Source organism: Bombina bombina, chromosome 5, assembly GCF_027579735.1.
Source record: "Bombina bombina isolate aBomBom1 chromosome 5, aBomBom1.pri, whole genome shotgun sequence".
NCBI lineage: Eukaryota > Metazoa > Chordata > Amphibia > Anura > Bombinatoridae > Bombina > Bombina bombina.
In genome coordinates, this window is record NC_069503.1 from 952357417 (window position 1) to 952377004 (window position 19588).

The following is a 19588-nucleotide window of genomic DNA, read 5'->3' on the forward strand; positions in this document are numbered from 1 at the left end:
TTTAGACCCAGGATTTGCGATGGGCGGGGGAAGCGATGCAGCGGCTGTCAAGATTAAAAGGTAAGTATTTTCACAACACGAGTGAAATGTAAATTTCTTTCATGTAATTGGCAAGAGTCCATGAGCTAGTGACGTATGGGATATACAATCCTACCAGGAGGTACAAAGTTTCACAAACCTCAAAATGCCTATAAATACATCCCTCACCACACCCATAATTCAGTTTTACAAATTTTGCCTCCTATAGAGGTGGTGAAGTAAGTTTGTGCGATAAGCGCTTCTAAACATTCTGAAGCCCAATTCCATTCAGAGTACAGTGTTTGTCAGAGGGATGTGAAGAGAGTATCGCCTATTTGAATTTATGGTTTCCTCGCAGGAAATCTTTTCAAGGGTTCTCTGTTATCGGTTGTAGGGATTCATCTCCTACCTCCCTTTTCAGATTGACGATATACTCTTATATACCATTACCTCTGTTGATAGCTTTCAGTAATGGTTTGGCTATCGGCTATATGTGGATGGGTGTCTTTCGGTAAGTATGTATCATTATTTAAGGCACTCTCAGCTATGATTTGGCGCTTTATGTATAAAGTTTTAAATATATGTATTTTACCTATATTTGCCATGAGTCAGGTCTATGTGTATTTCCCTTTGCAGTCTGGCAGTTTTGTTATGGGAATCATGTTTTAGGAAGTTTGTCTTACCTGGGGTATAGTCTTTTTTTCAATTTGACTTGTTTTTTCTTTGAAAAACTTGCGGGGCGTGAATGTGCGTCTGTAATGATGCAAGTTCGTCATTTCCTGTGTCTTAGTTGACGCTAGGTTGTTTGGTGCGAAATTGTGTTTGTTATGACGCAAGTTGCGTCATTTCCGGATGTTTGTTGGCACCAAAAAATTTCTCAACTTCCTTTTGCATTGTGCTTCATACTTGGCACCCCAAAATTTTGTTTTATTTTACCTCACTTCCTATATGCTCCTTGCCTTCTTTATGCTCAGAGGGCTACTCTATTTGCCTTTTTGCCAGTTTTAGCATTTGCATTTTTTCCCATTCCTGAAACTGCTATATGTAGAAATAAGATATTTCTATTTAAATGTTATTTTTTGTTTTTTACATTTTACAAGCTGTCTCAATCTGATCCTGTCTCAGAAGCTGCTGTAGGAATCATGCTGCCTGAACACAGTTCTACCAAAGCTAAGTGTATCTGTTGTATGCTAGTGGAGATTATGTATCCAGCTGTAGTGTGTAACAGTTGTCATGATAAGCTTTTGCATGCAGAAAAGGTTTCTATTAATGCTAGTGCAGTATCTGTTGTTCCTTCAGCATCTAAAGTGCATGATATCCCTGTTGATATGAAAAAATATATTGCTGATGTGATACAGAAGGCTATGGCTGCTACACCGCCTTCAAATAAACGTAAAAGGTCTTTTAAAACTTCTCATAATACTGATGAAATTTGTAATGACTGGCAACATACTGATATATCCTCCTGATGAGGATCTCTCTGCCTCAGAAGATCCTACTTCAGACATTGACACTGATAAATCATCTTACCTTTTTAAGATTGAGTATATTCGTTCTTTGTTAAAAGAAGTTTGATAATTTTGGATATTGGGGAGCCTGGTCCTCTTGATAATAAATCCAGTAAACGTTTAAATTCGGTCTATAAACCTTATGTGACTACTCCTGAGGTTTTCCTGTCCCTGATGCTATTTCTGATGTGATTGCTAAGGAATGGTCTAAGTCTGGTACTTCTTTTGTTCCTTCTTCAAGGTTTAAAAAGTTGTATCCTTTGCCAGTGGCTAAATTAGAGTTTTGGAAAAAAGTCCCTAAAGTTGATGGGGCTATTTCTACTCTTGCTAAATGTACTATTATTCCTATGGAAGATAGTACTTCTTTTAAGGATCCTTTAGATAGGAAGATTGAATCTTATCTAAGGAAAGCTTATTTGCATTCTGGCTATATTCTCAGACCTGCCATTTCTATGGCTGATGTTGCGGCTGCATCAACTTTTTGGTTGGATAGCTTAGCACAACGGAAAAAGTCTCTGATTTGCATAGCATTGTTCGTTTGCTTCAACATGCTAATCATTTTATCTGTGATGCTATTTTTGATATAATCAAGATTAATGTTAAATCTATGTCTTTGGCTATTTTAGCTAAAAGAGCTTTATGGCTCAAATCATTTAATGCTGACATGGTATCTAAATCTAGGTTACTATCTCTATCATTCCAGGGTAATAATTTGTTTGGTTCCCAGTTGGATTCTATTATTTCCACTTTTACTTGGGGAAGGGCGTTTTTTTGCCTCAAGATAAAAAGTCTAAAGGCAAATCTAAGCTTCTAATCAGTTTAGTTCCTTTCATCAGAATCGAGAACAGAAAACCACTCCTTCCCCTAAAGACTCCAATTGGAAGCCATCCTCAGGTTGGAATAATTCCAAGCCTTATAAGAAACCAAAGACAGCCCCCAAGACTGCATGAAGGTGCGGCCCTCGATCCAGTTCTGTTAGTGGGGGGCAGATTGAAATTATTTCAAGATGTTTGGGCAGGTTCCATTCAGAATAATTGGATTCAGAATATTGTCTCTCAGGGGTATTGAGTAGGTTTCAGAATAAGACCTTCTGTGAGAAGATTTTTTCTCTCTCACGTTCCAACAAATCCTGTGAAAGCTCAGGCTTTTCTGAAGTGTGTTTCAGATCTAGAGCTTTCAGGAGTAATTGTACCAGTTCCAATTCTGGAACAGGGTCTGGGTTTTTATTCAAATCTATTCATTGTCCCGAAGAAGGAAAATTCTTTCAGACCAGTTCTGGATCTGAAGTTTTTGAATCAATTTGTAAGGGTCCCAACTTTCAAGATGGTGACTATAAGGACTATTCTGCCTTTTGTTCAGCAAGGTCATTACATGTCCTCAATAGACTTACAGGATGCGTATCTTCACATTCCGATTCATCCAGACCACTATCAGTTTCTGAGATTCTCTTTTCTATACAAGCATTACCAATTTGTTACAAAACAAAACAAGAGAGAGAGGGGGTCTACCGGTATAAGGTAAATCCCAAAAAAGACCAGGGTTACTGCACACTCTTAAAAAGATTCCAATATGACACACAGATTAATACTAAATGTGATTTAATAGTGCAAATACATAAATAAATAAATCAACATAAATTCATTAATAAAATACATACAAAAACACACAGAAAGACAACAACAACACATGGGCCCCACATTCACCACCTAAGATAACTAAGCCGGCTAGTAATAGATAAATAAAGACACTAGCACAATAATTGCAAAAGCAAAAAAGGTAATCCAGCTGTAATTGCTGATAAATATAATATTTACTCGTTGCTGTATGCTGTCCTGTAGCAATGGAAAGGAATAGCTGAATGAAAGCAAAATAGCATATGTGATGACGGTTAGTAATGCAAAATGTCATTAGTCAGCCAGTAACAGTGTTATTCCATGTATAGCCATATGATGTCTCATAGCAGTGATGGAAAAAGCAGAACAACGTATAAAGCAGCAGTCTTTTATGCAGGGTTAATTAGTCAGCAAGCATCGTGATTATATTGCAATACAATGTTCCATAATAAAGTGACTTGTGCAAACAAAATTATTGGCAGATATTTGTAGCATCCTTCTTTGTTATTAAAGACCTGTGTGGGGTATTCACATGAGTGGTTTATGCATGTAAGTGAGGTACATATGATGAATCCATCCGTAGATAGGCAGTGATTATAAGACTCTGTGAGTCCAGCTGTTACCTCTCCTTAACCGGCCCAATGTAAAAGCCTGAATGCAAAGTTCTTCTACTCATTACTCCTCCACACAGGTATACGATACCAGCACGGCTTATATTGGTGGAATCCCACAGTTGTGGTGTTGCGCAGATTTAATTTTTTCAGCGGAAAGAGCTGTTTTTTATTTTATCTCTCCCTTTCTAGTAAATTTTCTGTGGTCTCCCACATATTGGGTATTTCTATCCCATACGTCACTCGCTCATCGACTCTTGCCAATTGCATGAAAGAAAACATAATTTATGTAAGAACTTACCTGATAAATTAATTTCTTTCATATTGGCAAGAGTCCATGAGGCTCACCCTTTTTATGGTGGTTATGATTTTTGTATAAAAAGCACAATTTTATTTACAGTTCCTCTTTTTGTATGCTTTTTTCCTTATTTTTTCACCCCACTACTTGGCTATTCGTTAAACTGAATTGTGGTTGTGGTGAGGGGTGCATTTATAGGCATTTTGAGGTTTGGGAAACTTTGCCCCTCCTGGTAGGATTGTATATCCCATATGTCACTAGCTCATAGACTCTTGCCAATATGAAAGAAATTAATTTATCAGGTAAGTTCTTACATAAATTATATTTTTGATGAATTAAAGTCCCCCTTTTTTTAATCAGATTTTTAAAAACCGGGTACATTATCACTAAATTTACATTCACTTTAACTTCCTAGGTTATTATGTAGTTTTTTTAAGACATGGTATACAGTTTTATACAGGATAAGTATGCTCCATAGTTTATACTAAAGAATGGTTATTCTGTTCCATATTCCTTTGTTAACAACCAGCCACTAACAAAAGTTATTCATTTATCTTTAAATACAGCTACTGACTTTTCTGATAATTAATTAGATGGCAGGTGACCCTGATTATCTCTATCTATCTATCTATCCACCATCCTTCTATCTATCTATCTATATATCTATCTATCTATCCATTCATCCTTATTTATGATCAGATAAATAGAAATAAGGCACCCTTAGGGGAAATAGATTATTGCATCAGAACATTTTGCAAGATGCACCATTTTTGGATTTAAAGCACTTACAAATATTGATAAGTGCTTAAAACATAAATAATGACATATAAATTCAATAAAATGAAAACCAAGTTCATTGGGGCAGAGCATTTGACAAATAGAAAAGAAAAAACATGTGATAGGTATCAGGTAGTTTCCCAGGTCTAGCTTAATATAACTGGTAGTAAGGACCTTTTATTAAAGTGACACCCTAGTCTAATTTAAATAAATACATCTTTAATACATTTTGTTTTCCTATATAAATGTTGCAAAGTAATGTTGACGATGATTAGTAATAATAATATTTATTTATAAAGCACAATTACATTTTACACCTGTATGATAGCAGATTGATAATTACAAAGTAATAATTAGAAAAATAAAATGACATAATCTTTAGAGGGGTAAGGGTTCCTCTCTACTAGTTGCCATCTGTATACTACCTATATGCTAGGTGATCTACAGCAGGGATCTTCAAACCACGGGTCCGGATCCATTACTGGGTCGCAACACCATGTTTATTGGGTCCAGACTTGTGTGTGTGTTGTAGGAGAGTGTGTAATGTGTGTGGTGCATTGTATGAGAGTGTGTGGTGAGTGTGTTTGTTATATGACAGTGTATGTGGTATGTGTGTGGTAAGTGTGTGTGTTATATGACAGTGTGTGAGGTATGTGTGTATGTTGTATGAGAGTGTAGGTGGTGTGTGTTGTTTTATATAAGTGTTTGGTGTGTGTGTGTTATATGAGAGTGTATATGTGTTGTTTAAGAGTGTGTCTGTGTGTTATTACCTTTTACAACACTTTCAAGTTTTACTACAATCAGGAATAAGGTTTGCACACAATTTAGTCACTTTGACAAAAATTGCAGATATCTTGTATATCATTTCAGAAATTTTCAGACCAAGCATAAAAATAGGGTCACGAAGATATGTTGTATCGTGGCACAGGTGGGCTGATGAGATTGAACTAAGGAAATGAATGGGGATCAGTTAAAACAGAAAGAAAATGAGACATCTGAGGTGAAAAATCTGGTACATGTGTTCATTTACTTGGCATGTATCTCTGAACAGCTTGAGGCAAATCTTAGAGTGAAGCAAAGCAATAAATAACACAGGACATGCACTGTTTAAGAAGAGACTTGCTTATGGAAATATGAGGAAGCAATGGGGTAAGAGAAGAGAGAGATGTTTTGGGCAGAACAAATGGGGCAAATGTAAAGGTATTTCTCTTGTTAAGTGTATCCAGTCCACGGATCATCCATTACTTATGGGATATTAACTCCTCCCCAACAGGAAGTGCAAGAGGATTCACCCAGCAGAGCTGCTATATAGCTCCTCCCCTAACTGCCATTACCAGTCATTCTCTTGCACCCAACGAATAGATAGGATGTGTGAGAGGACTGTGGTGATTATACTTAGTTTCATACCTTCAATCAAAAGTTTGTTATTTTATAATAGCACCGGAGTGTGTTATTCCTTCTCTGGTAGAATTTGAAGAAGAATCTACCTTAGTTTTTCTATGATTTTAGCCGGAGTAGTTAAGATCATATTGCTGTTTCTCGGCCATCTGAGGAGAGGTAAACTTCAGATCAGGGGACAGCGGGCAGATTAATCTGCAAAGAGGTATGTAGCAGCTTATTATTTTCTGACAATGGAATTGATGAGAAAATTCTGCCATACCGATATAATGTAAACTCAGCCTTAAATGCAGTAGCAGCAACTGGTATCAGGCTGTCATGTATGTATATTTTACACTTCAGTATTCTGGGGAATGGCACTTCACTGGAATTATACTGTATGCATAAAACTTTAGCCTGATTTGCAGGGACTAGCAACAGGCTTTTTAATAACACTTAATTTATTAATGTTAAACGTTTTTTGCTGGCATGTAAAATCGTTTAATTTTCTGAGGTACTGGGTGAAAAAATGTTTTGGGCACTATTTTTTTCCACTTGGCAGTCGTTTTATTTAATTTATGACAGTTTACTGATCTCTCTCACTGTTATGTGTGAGGGGGAGGGTGCTTTTGCTACGCATCAAAAAATTCAGTCAGAAGTTTATTGTCTTCCCTGCATGATCCGGTTCATCTCTACAGAACTCAGGGGTCTTCAAAACTTGTTTTGAGGGAGGTAATCACTCACAGCAGAGCTGTGAGATTGTAGTTGACTGTGATAAAAAAACTTTTATTTCTGTATTTTTTTTTTTTTCTGCTATAACTTTTCAGTTTATTAATTTTCAACTGTCATAACTTTTTCTGTGCTTCTTATAGGCACAGTACGTTTTCATATTATAGTAAATTACTTGAAAAGTATTTCCAAGTTGCTAGTTTATTTGCTAGTGTGTTAAACATGTCTGATTCAGAGGAAGATATCTGTGCTATATGTGCTAAAGCCAAAGTGGAGCCCAATAGAAATTTATGTACTAACTGTATTGATGCTACTTTAAATAAAAGTCAATCTGTACAAATTGAACATATTTCACCAAACAACGAGGGGAGAGTTATGCCGACTAACTCGCCTCACGTGTCAGTACCTGCATCTCCCGCTCGGGAGGTGCGTGATATTGTAGCGCCGAGTACATCTGGGCGGCCATTACAAATCACATTACAGGATATGGCTACTGTTATGACTGAAGTTTTGGCTAAATTACCAGAACTAAGAGGTAAGCGTGATCACTCTGGGGTGAGAACAGAGTGCGCTGATAATATTAGGGCCATGTCAGACACTGCGTCACAATTTGCAGAACATGAGGACGGAGAGCTTCATTCTGCGGGTGACGGTTCTGATCCAAACAAACTGGATTCAGATATTTCAAATTTTAAATTTAAGCTGGAAAACCTCCGTGTATTACTAGGGGAGGTGTTAGCGGCTCTGAATGATTGTAACACAGTTGCAATACCAGAGAAAATGTGTAGGTTGGATAAATATTTTGCGGTACCGGCGAGTACTGACGTTTTTCCTATACCTAAGAGACTTACTGAAATTGTTACTAAGGAGTGGGATAGACCCGGTGTGCCGTTCTCACCCCCTCCGATATTTAGAAAGATGTTTCCAATAGACGCCACCACACGGGACTTATGGCAAACGGTCCCTAAGGTGGAGGGAGCAGTTTCTACTTTAGCTAAGCGTACCACTATCCCGGTGGAGGATAGCTGTGCCTTTTCAGATCCAATGGATAAAAAGTTAGAGGGTTACCTTAAGGAAATGTTTGTTCAACAAGGTTTTATATTGCAACCTCTTGCATGCATTGCGCCTGTCACGGCTGCAGCAGCATTTTGGTTTGAGTCTCTGGAAGAGACACTTGAATCAGCTCCATTAGATGAGATTACACACAAGCTTAAAGCCCTTAAGTTAGCTAACTCGTTTATTTCAGATGCCGTAGTACATTTAACTAAACTTACGGCTAAGAATTCCGGATTCGCCATTCAGGCACGCAGAGCACTGTGGCTAAAATCCTGGTCAGCTGACGTTACATCTAAATTGCTTAATATACCTTTCAAAGGGCAGACCTTATTCGGGCCCGGGTTGAAAGAAATTATCGCTGACATTACAGGAGGTAAAGGCCATGCCCTGCCTCAAGACAGAGCCAAACCTAAGGCTAGACAGTCTAATTTTCGTTCCTTTCGTAATTTCAAAGCAGGAGCAGCATCAACTTCCTCTGCACCAAAACAGGAAGGAGCTGTTGCTCGCTACAGACAAGGCTGGAGACCTAACCAGTCCTGGAACAAGGGCAAGCAGGCCAGGAAACCTGCTGCTGCCCCTAAGACAGCATGAATCGAGGGCCCCCGATCCGGGAACGGATCTAGTGGGGGGCAGACTTTCTCTCTTCGCCCAGGCTTGGGCAAGAGATGTCCAGGATCCCTGGGCGTTAGAGATCATATCTCAGGGATACCTTCTAGACTTCAAATTCTCTCCCCCAAGAGGGAGATTTCATCTGTCAAGGTTGTCAACAAACCAAATAAAGAAAGAGGCGTTTCTACGCTGCGTACAAGATCTTTTATTAATGGGAGTGATCCATCCGGTTCCGCGGTCGGAACAAGGACAAGGGTTTTACTCAAATCTGTTTGTGGTTCCCAAAAAAGAGGGAACTTTCAGGCCAATCTTGGATTTAAAGATCCTAAACAAATTCCTAAGAGTTCCATCGTTCAAAATGGAAACTATTCGGACAATTTTACCCATGATCCAAAAGGGTCAGTACATGACCACAGTGGATTTAAAGGATGCTTACCTTCACATACCGATTCACAAAGATCATTACCGGTATCTAAGGTTTGCCTTTCTAGACAGGCATTACCAGTTTGTAGCTCTTCCATTCGGATTGGCTACGGCTCCGAGAATCTTCACAAAGGTTCTGGGTGCTCTTCTGGCGGTACTAAGACCGCGAGGAATTGCGGTAGCTCCGTACCTAGACGACATTCTGATACAAGCTTCAAGCTTTCAAACTGCCAAGTCTCATACAGAGTTAGTACTGGCATTTCTAAGGTCGCATGGATGGAAGGTGAACGAAAAGAAGAGTTCTCTCTTTCCACTCACAAGAGTTCCCTTCTTGGGGACTCTTATAGATTCTGTAGAAATGAAGATTTACCTGACAGAAGACAGGTTAACAAAGCTTCAAAATGCATGCCGTGTCCTTCATTCCATTCAACACCCGTCAGTAGCTCAATGCATGGAGGTGATCGGCTTAATGGTAGCAGCAATGGACATAGTACCCTTTGCACGTCTACATCTCAGACCGCTGCAATTGTGCATGCTAAGTCAGTGGAATGGGGATTACTCAGACTTGTCCCCTACTCTGAATCTGGATCAAGAGACCAGAAATTCTCTTCTATGGTGGCTTTCTCGGCCACATCTGTCCAGGGGGATGCCATTCAGCAGGCCGGACTGGACAATTGTAACAACAGACGCCAGCCTACTAGGTTGGGGCGCTGTCTGGAATTCTCTGAAGGCTCAGGGACAATGGAATCAGGAGGAGAGTCTCCTACCAATAAACATTCTGGAATTGAGAGAAGTTCTCAATGCCCTTCTGGCTTGGCCCCAGTTAAAAACTCAGGGGTTCATCAGGTTTCAGTCGGACAACATCACGACTGTAGCTTACATCAACCATCAGGGAGGGACAAGAAGCTCCCTAGCAATGATGGAAGTATCAAAGATAATTCGCTGGGCAGAGTCTCACTCTTGCCACCTGTCAGCAATCCACATCCCGGGAGTGGAGAACTGGGAGGCGGATTTCTTAAGTCGTCAGACTTTTCATCCGAGGGAGTGGGAACTTCATCCGGAGGTCTTTGCCCAAATACTTCGACGTTGGGGCAAACCAGAGATAGATCTCATGGCGTCTCGACAGAACGCCAAGCTTCCTCGTTACGGGTCCAGATCCAGGGATCCGGGAGCGGTTCTGATAGATGCTTTGACAGCACCTTGGACCTTCGGGATGGCTTATGTGTTTCCACCCTTCCCGATGCTTCCTCGATTGATTGCCAGAATCAAACAGGAGAGAGCATCAGTGATTCTAATAGCGCCTGCATGGCCACGCAGGACTTGGTATGCAGATCTAGTGGACATGTCATCCTGTCCACCTTGGTCGCTACCTCTGAAACAGGACCTTCTGATCCAGGGTCCCTTCAAACATCAAAATCTAATTTCTCTGAAGCTGACTGCTTGGAAATTGAACGCTTGATTTTATCAAAACGTGTTTTTTTCTGAGTCAGTTATTGATACCTTAATACAGGCTAGAAAGCCTGTTACCAGAAAGATTTACCATAAGATATGGCGCAAATACTTATATTGGTGCGAATCCAAGAGTTACTCATGGAGTAAGGTTAGGATTCCGAGGATATTGTCTTTCCTACAAGAAGGTTTAGAAAAGGGTTTATCCGCTAGTTCCTTAAAGGGACAGATTTCAGCTCTGTCCATTCTTTTACACAAACGTCTGTCAGAAGTTCCGGACGTTCAAGCTTTTTGTCAGGCTTTAGCTAGGATCAAGCCTGTGTTTAAAACTGTTGCTCCACCATGGAGTTTGAACTTAGTTCTTAATGTTTTACAGGGGGTTCCGTTTGAACCCCTTCATTCCATTGATATCAAGTTGTTATCTTGGAAAGTTCTGTTTTTAATGGCGATTTCCTCGGCTCGAAGAGTCTCTGAGTTATCTGCCTTACATTGTGATTCTCCTTATCTGATTTTTCATTCAGACAAGGTAGTTCTGCGTACTAAACCTGGGTTCCTACCTAAGGTGGTCACTAACAGGAATATCAATCAAGAGATTGTGGTTCCATCTTTGTGTCCTAATCCTTCTTCGAAAAAGGAACGTCTGCTACACAATCTAGATGTAGTCCGTGCCCTGAAATTTTATCTACAGGCAACTAAGGATTTTCGACAAACGTCTTCCCTGTTTGTCGTTTATTCTGGTCAGAGGAGAGGTCAAAAAGCTTCGGCTACCTCTCTCTCCTTTTGGCTTCGTAGCATAATACGGTTAGCCTATGAGACTGCTGGACAGCAGCCTCCTGAAAGAATTACAGCACATTCTACTAGAGCTGTGGCTTCCACTTGGGCCTTTAAGAATGAGGCTTCTGTTGAACAGATTTGCAAGGCTGCAACTTGGTCTTCTCTTCATACTTTTTCCAAATTTTACAAATTTGACACTTTTGCTTCTTCGGAGGCTGTTTTTGGGAGAAAGGTTCTTCAGGCAGTGGTTCCTTCCGTATAAAGAGCCTGCCTGTCCCTCCCGTCATCCGTGTACTTTAGCTTTGGTATTGGTATCCCATAAGTAATGGATGATCCGTGGACTGGATACACTTAACAAGAGAAAACATAATTTATGCTTACCTGATAAATTTATTTCTCTTGTAGTGTATCCAGTCCACGGCCCGCCCTGTCACTTTAAGGCAGGTAATTTTTCCATTAAACTACAGTCACCACTGTACCCTATGGTTTTCCTTTCTCTGCATGTTTTCGGTCGAATGACTGGTAATGGCAGTTAGGGGAGGAGCTATATAGCAGCTCTGCTGGGTGAATCCTCTTGCACTTCCTGTTGGGGAGGAGTTAATATCCCATAAGTAATGGATGATCCGTGGACTGGATACACTACAAGAGAAATAAATTTATCAGGTAAGCATAAATTATGTTTTGCATATTAGGGCAAAGAGCAAGACAAGTGCACTGTAATTAAAAGTTTTATTTGATACTGAAGCCTTTATTAAGGGAGGAACTGATCATCAGATGAGCAGCAGTGTGCAAGGAAGTTGAGTCTAGTAGAGACATTCAGTATATAATGCAGTGGGAAAAGATGATAGTTTGGGAGACCATTGAAGATTGAGTTACAGTAGTCAATTGAGCAAATGATGAGAATACATGGATTGGAATATTATTTCTGTCTTGTGTGAAAAAGAGGCAACCTTTAAAATGTATTTCTCCTGTTAAGTGTAGTCAGTCCACGGGTCATCCATTACTTATGGGATTATAACTCCTCCCTAACAGGAAGTGCAAGAGGATCACCCAAGCAGAGCTGCTATATAGCTCCTCCCCTCTACGTCATACCCAGTCATTCTCTTGCACCTAACTAATAGATAGGACGTGTGAGAGGACTGTGGTTGTTAAACTTAGTTTTTATTTCTTCAATCAAAAGTTTGTTATTTTAAACAGCACCGGAGTGTGTTGTTTTTTCTCAGGCAGCATTAGAAGAAGAATCTACCTGAGTTTGTGTATGATCTTAGCGGACGTAACTAAGATCCATTTGCTGTTCTCGGCCATTCTGAGGAGCGAGGTAACTTCAGAACAGGGGACAGCGGGCAGGGTTCACCTGCAAGGAGGTATGTTGCAGTATATTATTTTCTAAGGAATGGAATTGACTGAGAAAATACTGCTAATACCGATGTAATGTAAGTGCAGCCTTAAATGCAGTATAGCAACTGGTATCAGGCTGATATGTATGTATGTTTACACTGAAGTATTTCTGGGGAATGGCACTTCACTAAGAAAATACTGTATACATATAACTTTTAGCCTATTCTGCAGTGAAAGCGACTAGCAGCAGGCTTTTTAATAACATTCATAATTTTATATTTAAAACGTTTACTGGCATGTTAATCGTTTTTTCTCTGAGGTACTTGGTGAAAAATTTTATGGGCATTATTTTTCCACATGGCTGTCGTTTGTTTATGAATAAAATCAGTTTACTGAGCTTCCCCACTGTTGTATTATGAGTGGGAGGGGCCTATTTTGGCGCTTTATTGCGAAGTAGAAATTCAGTCACAGTCTTCCTTTTTCTCCCTGCATGATCCAGGACGTCTCTACAGAGCTCAGGGGTCTCCAAAACTAGTTTTGAAGGAGGTAATCACTCACAGCAGACCTGTGAGACTGTGCTTTGACTGTGATAAAAACGTTTATATTTTTAATTGTTATCCGTTTTTTGGTATTAAGGGGTTAATCATCCATTTGCTAGTGGGTGCAATCCTTGGCTAACTTAATGCATTTACTGTGAAAATTTGGTTGCTATAACTAATCCGGTTCATTGTTATTTCAACTGTGACAGTTTTGTGTGCTTCTTAAAGGCACAGTAACGTTTTTTTTATATTGCTTGTAAATTTATTTGAAAAGTATTTTCCAAGCTTGCTAGTCTAATTGCTAGTTTGTTTAAACATGTCTGACACAGAGGAATCTCTTTGTGCAATATGTTCAAAGGCCAATGTGGAGCCCAATAGAAATTTGTGTACTAATTGCATTGATGCTACTTTAAGTAAAAGCCAATCTGTACATGTCAAGAAAATTTCACCAGACAACGAGGGGGAAGTTATGCCGACTAACTCTCCTCACGTGTCAGTACCTGCATCTCCCGCTCAGGAGGTGCGTGATATTGTGGCGCCAAGTACATCAGGGCGGCCCTTACAAATCACTTTGCAAGACATGGCTAATGTTATGACTGAAGTTTTATCTAAATTGCCAGAACTTAGGGGTAAACGCGACCACTCTGGGGTGAGAACAGAGTGCGCTGATAATAATAGGGCCATGTCTGATACTGCGTCACAATTTGCAGAACATGAAGACGGAGAGCTTCATTCTGTGGGTGACGGATCTGATCCAAATAAACTGGATTCAGACATTTCAAATTTTAAATTTAAGCTTGAGAACCTCCGTGTGTTACTAGGGGAGGTATTAGCGGCTCTGAATGATTGTAACACGGTTGCAATCCCAGAGAAAATATGTAGGCTGGATAAATATTTTGCGGTACCGACGTGTACTGACGTTTTTCCTATACCTAAAAGACTTACAGAAATTGTTAACAAGGAGTGGGACAGACCCGGTGTGCCTTTCTCACCCCCTCCTATATTTAGAAAAATGTTTCCAATAGACGCCACCACACGGGACTTATGGCAGACGGTCCCTAAGGTGGAGGGAGCAGTTTCTACTTTGGCCAAGCGCACCACTATCCCGGTGGAGGATAGCTGTGCTTTTTCAGATCCAATGGATAAAAAGTTAGAGGGTTACCTTAAGAAAATGTTTGTTCAACAAAGTTTTATATTACAACCCCTTGCATGCATTGCGCCTGTCACGGCTGTGGCGGCATTCTGGTTTGAGTCTCTGGAAGAGACCATTAGCTCAGCTACGTTGGATGAGATTACAGACAAGCTTAGAGTCCTTAAGCTAGCTAATTCATTTATTTCTGATGCCGTAGTACACTTAACTAAACTTACGGCTAAGAACTCCGGATTCGCCATTCAGGCGCGCAGAGCGATGTGGCTTAAATCCTGGTCAGCCGATGTGACTTCTAAATCTAAATTGCTTAACATACCTTTCAAAGGGCAGACATTATTCAGGCCCGGTTTGAAAGAAATTATCGCTGACATTACAGGAGGTAAAGGCCATGCCCTGCCTCAAGACAGAGCCAAACCAAGGGCTAGACAGTCTAATTTTCGTGCCTTTCGTAACTTCAAGGCAGGAGCAGCATCAACTTCCTCCGCTCCAAAACAGGAAGGAACTGTTGCTCGCTACAGACAGGGCTGGAAACCTAACCAGACCTGGAACAAGGGCAAGCAGGCCAGAAAACCTGCTGCTGCCCCTAAGACAGCATGAAGTGAGGGCCCCCAATCCGGAAACGGATCTAGTGGGGGGCAGACTTTCTCTCTTCGCCCAGGCTTGGGCAAGAGATGTCCAGGATCCCTGGGCGTTAGAGATCATATCTCAGGGATATCTTCTGGACTTCAAAGCTTCTCCTCCAAAAGGGAGATTTCATCTTTCAAGGTTGTCAGCAAACCAGATAAAGAAAGAGGCGTTTCTACGCTGTGTACAAGATCTTTTACTAATGGGAGTGATCCACCCGGTTCCGCGGTCGGAACACGGACAAGGGTTTTACTCAAATCTGTTTGTGGTTCCCAAGAAAGAAGGAACCTTCAGACCAATCTTGGATTTAAAGATCCTAAACAAATTCCTAAGAGTTCCATCGTTCAAAATGGAAACTATTCGGACAATCTTACCCATGATCCAAAAGGGTCAGTACATGACCACAGTGGATTTAAAGGATGCCTACCTTCACATACCGATTCACAAAGATCATTACCGGTACCTAAGGTTTGCCTTCCTAGACAGGCATTACCAGTTTGTAGCTCTTCCCTTCGGGTTAGCTACTGCTCCAAGAATCTTTACAAAGGTTCTGGGTTCTCTTCTGGCGGTACTAAGACCGCGAGGAATATCGGTAGCTCCGTACCTAGACGACATTCTGATACAAGCGTCAAGTTTCCAAGCTGCCAAGTCTCATACAGAGTTAGTCCTGGCATTTCTAAGGTCACATGGGTGGAAGGTGAACGAAGAAAAGAGTTCTCTATTGCCACTCACAAGAGTTCCCTTCTTAGGGACTCTTATAGATTCTGTAGAAATGAAAATTTACCTGACAGAGGACAGGTTAACAAAACGCCTAAATGCTTGCCGTGTCCTTCATTCCATTCCACACCCGTCAGTGGCTCAATGCATGGAGGTAATCGGCTTAATGGTAGCGGCAATGGACATAGTACCCTTTGCACGCCTGCATCTCAGACCACTGCAATTGTGCATGCTAAGTCAGTGGAATGGGGATTACTCAGATTTGTCCCCTATGCTGAATCTGGATCAGGAGACCAGAAATTCTCTTCTATGGTGGCTCTCTCGACCACATCTGTCCAAGGGGATGCCCTTCAGCAGACCAGATTGGACGATTGTAACAACAGACGCCAGCCTGCTAGGTTGGGGCGCTGTCTGGAATTCCCTGAAGACTCAGGGATCATGGACTCAGGAGGAGAGTCTCCTTCCCATAAACATTCTGGAATTAAGAGCAGTTTTCAATGCCCTTCTGGCTTGGCCTCAGTTAGCAACTCTGAGGTTCATCAGGTTTCAGTCGGACAATATCACGACTGTGGCTTACATCAACCATCAGGGAGGGACAAGGAGTTCCCTAGCAATGATGGAAGTCTCAAAGATAATTCACTGGGCAGAGTCTCACTCTTGCCACCTATCAGCGATCCACATCCCAGGCGTGGAGAACTGGGAGGCGGATTTTCTAAGTCGCCAGACTTTTCATCCGGGGGAGTGGGAACTTCATCCGGAGGTCTTTGCCCAAATACTTCGGCGTTGGGGCAAACCAGATCTGGATCTCATGGCGTCTCGCCAGAACGCCAAGCTTCCTTGTTACGGGTCCAGGTCCAGGGACCCGGGAGCGGTTCTGATAGATGCTCTGACAGCACCTTGGGCCTTCAACATGGCTTATGTGTTTCCACCCTTCCCGATGCTTCCTCGATTGATTGCCAGGATCAAACAGGAGAGAGCATCGGTGATTCTAATAGCGCCTGCGTGGCCACGCAGGACCTGGTATGCAGATCTAGTGGACATGTCATCCTGTCCACCTTGGTCTCTGCCTCTGAGACAGGACCTTCTGATTCAGGGTCCTTTCAAACATCAAAATATAATTTCTCTGAGGCTGACTGCATGGAGATTGAACGCTTGATTTTATCAAAGCGTGGATTTTCGGAGTCAGTAATTGATACCTTAATACAGGCAAGGAAACCTGTTACCAGGAAAATTTACCATAAAATATGGTGTAAATATTTGCATTGGTGCGAATCCAAGAGTTACTCATGGAGTAAGGTTAGGATTCCTAGGATATTGTCTTTTCTACAAGAAGGTTTAGAAAAGGGTTTATCTGCTAGTTCTTTAAAGGGACAGATCTCAGCTCTGTCCATCCTTTTACACAAACGTCTGTCAGAAGTTCCAGACGTTCAGGCTTTTTGTCAGGCTTTGGCCAGTGTTTAAGACTGTTGCTCCGCCGTGGAGCTTAAACTTAGTTCTTAAAGTTTTACAGGGTGTTCCGTTTGAACCCCTTCATTCCATTGATATCAAGCTGTTATCTTGGAAAGTTCTGTTTTTAATGGCTATTTCCTCGGCTCGAAGAGTCTCTGAGTTATCGGCCTTACATTGTGATTCTCCTTATCTGATTTTTCATTCAGACAAGGTAGTTCTGCGTACTAAACCTGGGTTCTTACCTAAGGTAGTCACTAACAGGAATATCAATCAAGAGATTGTTGTTCCATCATTGTGCCCTAACCCTTCTTCAAAGAAGGAACGACTTCTGCACAATCTGGACGTAGTCCGTGCCCTGAAATTTTATTTACAGGCAACTAAAGATTTTCGCCAAACTTCTTCCCTGTTTGTCGTTTATTCTGGACAGAGGAGAGGTCAAAAAGCTTCTGCTACCTCTCTCTCTTTCTGGCTTCGTAGCATAATACGTTTAGCCTATGAGACTGCTGGACAGCAGCCTCCTGAAAGAATTACAGCTCATTCTACTAGAGCTGTGGCTTCCACTTGGGCCTTTAAGAATGAGGCCTCTGTTGAACAGATTTGCAAGGCTGCAACTTGGTCTTCACTTCACACTTTTTCCAAATTTTACAAATTTGACACTTTTGCTTCTTCGGAGGCTGTTTTTGGGAGAAAGGTTCTTCAGGCAGTGGTTCCTTCGTGTAAAGATCCTGCCTGTCCCTCCCGTCATCCGTGTACTTTTAGCTTTGGTATTGGTATCCCATAAGTAATGGATGACCCGTGGACTGACTACACTTAACAGGAGAAAACAAAATTTATGCTTACCTGATAAATTCCTTTCTCCTGTAGTGTAGTCAGTCCACGGCCCGCCCTGTTTTTTATGGCAGGTCTAAATTTTAAATTAAACTCCAGTCACCACTGCACCCTATAGTTTCTCCTTTCTCGTTTGGTTTCGGTCGAATGACTGGGTATGACGTAGAGGGGAGGAGCTATATAGCAGCTCTGCTTGGGTGATCCTCTTGCACTTCCTGTTAGGGAGGAGTTATAATCCCATAAGTAATGTATGACCCGTGGACTGACTACACTACAGGAGAAAGGAATTTATCAGGTAAGCATAAATTTTGTTTTTTATGGTAAACCTGGCAGAATTTAGCCAGGGCTTGAATGTGAGGTTATAATTAAAATTCTAAGTTAAATGTCACCTCAATGTAGCAGACATGAAGAGTTTCTGGAGTATTCAACAGTGTCATGGGATAGAGGTTTTTAAAGTTGTTTTTTTCTTCCTAATGGGAAAGAATCCACAACCGCATTCATTACTTATGGGAAATAAGAACCTGGCCACCAGGAGGATGCAAAGACCCACCAGCCAAAGGCATAAATACTCCTCCCACTTCCCCTATCCCCCAGTCATTCTTTGCCTTTCGTCCCAGGAGGTTGGCAGAGATGTGTAAGAAGTTTTCTTTTAAAATTATTTTACTTTTATTTCTTTTTCATATGTCTCTTATGGGGGGGGTGCTACCCTTCGACATGGAATGGGAGTTTTAAGTATTCCTGTCAGTCTCTCGTGGAGGGCCTGGGCGAAAGTGAGAGTCCGGAGATGCAGTGGGAGCTTCCCCTGCGACACCATCCCGACTCTTATTCACAGCTCCCTTTTCAGCAATTGGCGTTGCCGAACTTCGTTTCGCTACATGCTGTCTTCTCTCAAGTCCATGACGGAGGCAATGCTACTATTCGTCACACTTGAAGGGCCGTGTTCCTGTTCAACGGCGTAGATTCTGGTAAGATTGTTTCATTTTATTCTATTATCTGTAATGTGATTATTATGACAGTTAAGTATGGGCCTCGCTGAGGCTCCTTCCTCCGATCTGGGAATTATGAGATATTTCCTCCTTAGGGTGGATTAGTGAACAGGGAAGGGGTTAATTTTATCATGTTTCTTATGTGATTCAACCTGTTTGTGTATGTGAATAGGGGCTCTGTGACCGAGACATATGCCTATGTGGCACATATTGGCTTGTTCTTTCGGTTGTGGTTTACACGGCCTAGAACTATACCTACGGGTTATGCCTATTTTGTTCAGACTTGCTTATCTTCTTCTGTGGGCCGAGTTTTGCCGCATTTTGGGGCACGCTTTTCTTTGGAATTTCGCAGGGCATATGGTGACAGGGCGCGTTTTTTACGCTTGGGTGGGTCTTCTTCCCCTTCCGCATTCCTGACTGTGTGGCGACGGAGGAAAGAGTCTGCTCCGCTGAGGTCTGGTCATAGGAGGTGGTGAGTGCCCCCAGCCATTGAGGTCCGGTGCCAGTCGTTTTGTTTTTTTTCCAATCTCTGCTTGTCTGGTGTAGTCTTAAGCCATGGAGGATTCCAATGCCGGGACTATTTTTATATCCGATTCTAAATCGTCCTTGAATGAGGATTGTAATTCTGAGTTGTTCTCGGATGAGGACCGTAATGTGGCCCTGTTATCGCAAGTCTGCCAATCTTGTCTCTCGTGCCTGGATAGTTTGCCGGGTC

General features: G+C 41.5%; 1 protein-coding gene across 2 annotated transcripts in view; it reads left to right on the forward strand.

Annotated features, from left to right (window-relative positions):
- ZC2HC1A (zinc finger C2HC-type containing 1A) overlaps positions 1-19588 on the forward strand; it is a 283747-nt gene that overhangs the window by 81270 nt on the left and 182889 nt on the right. The window lies entirely within an intron of this gene.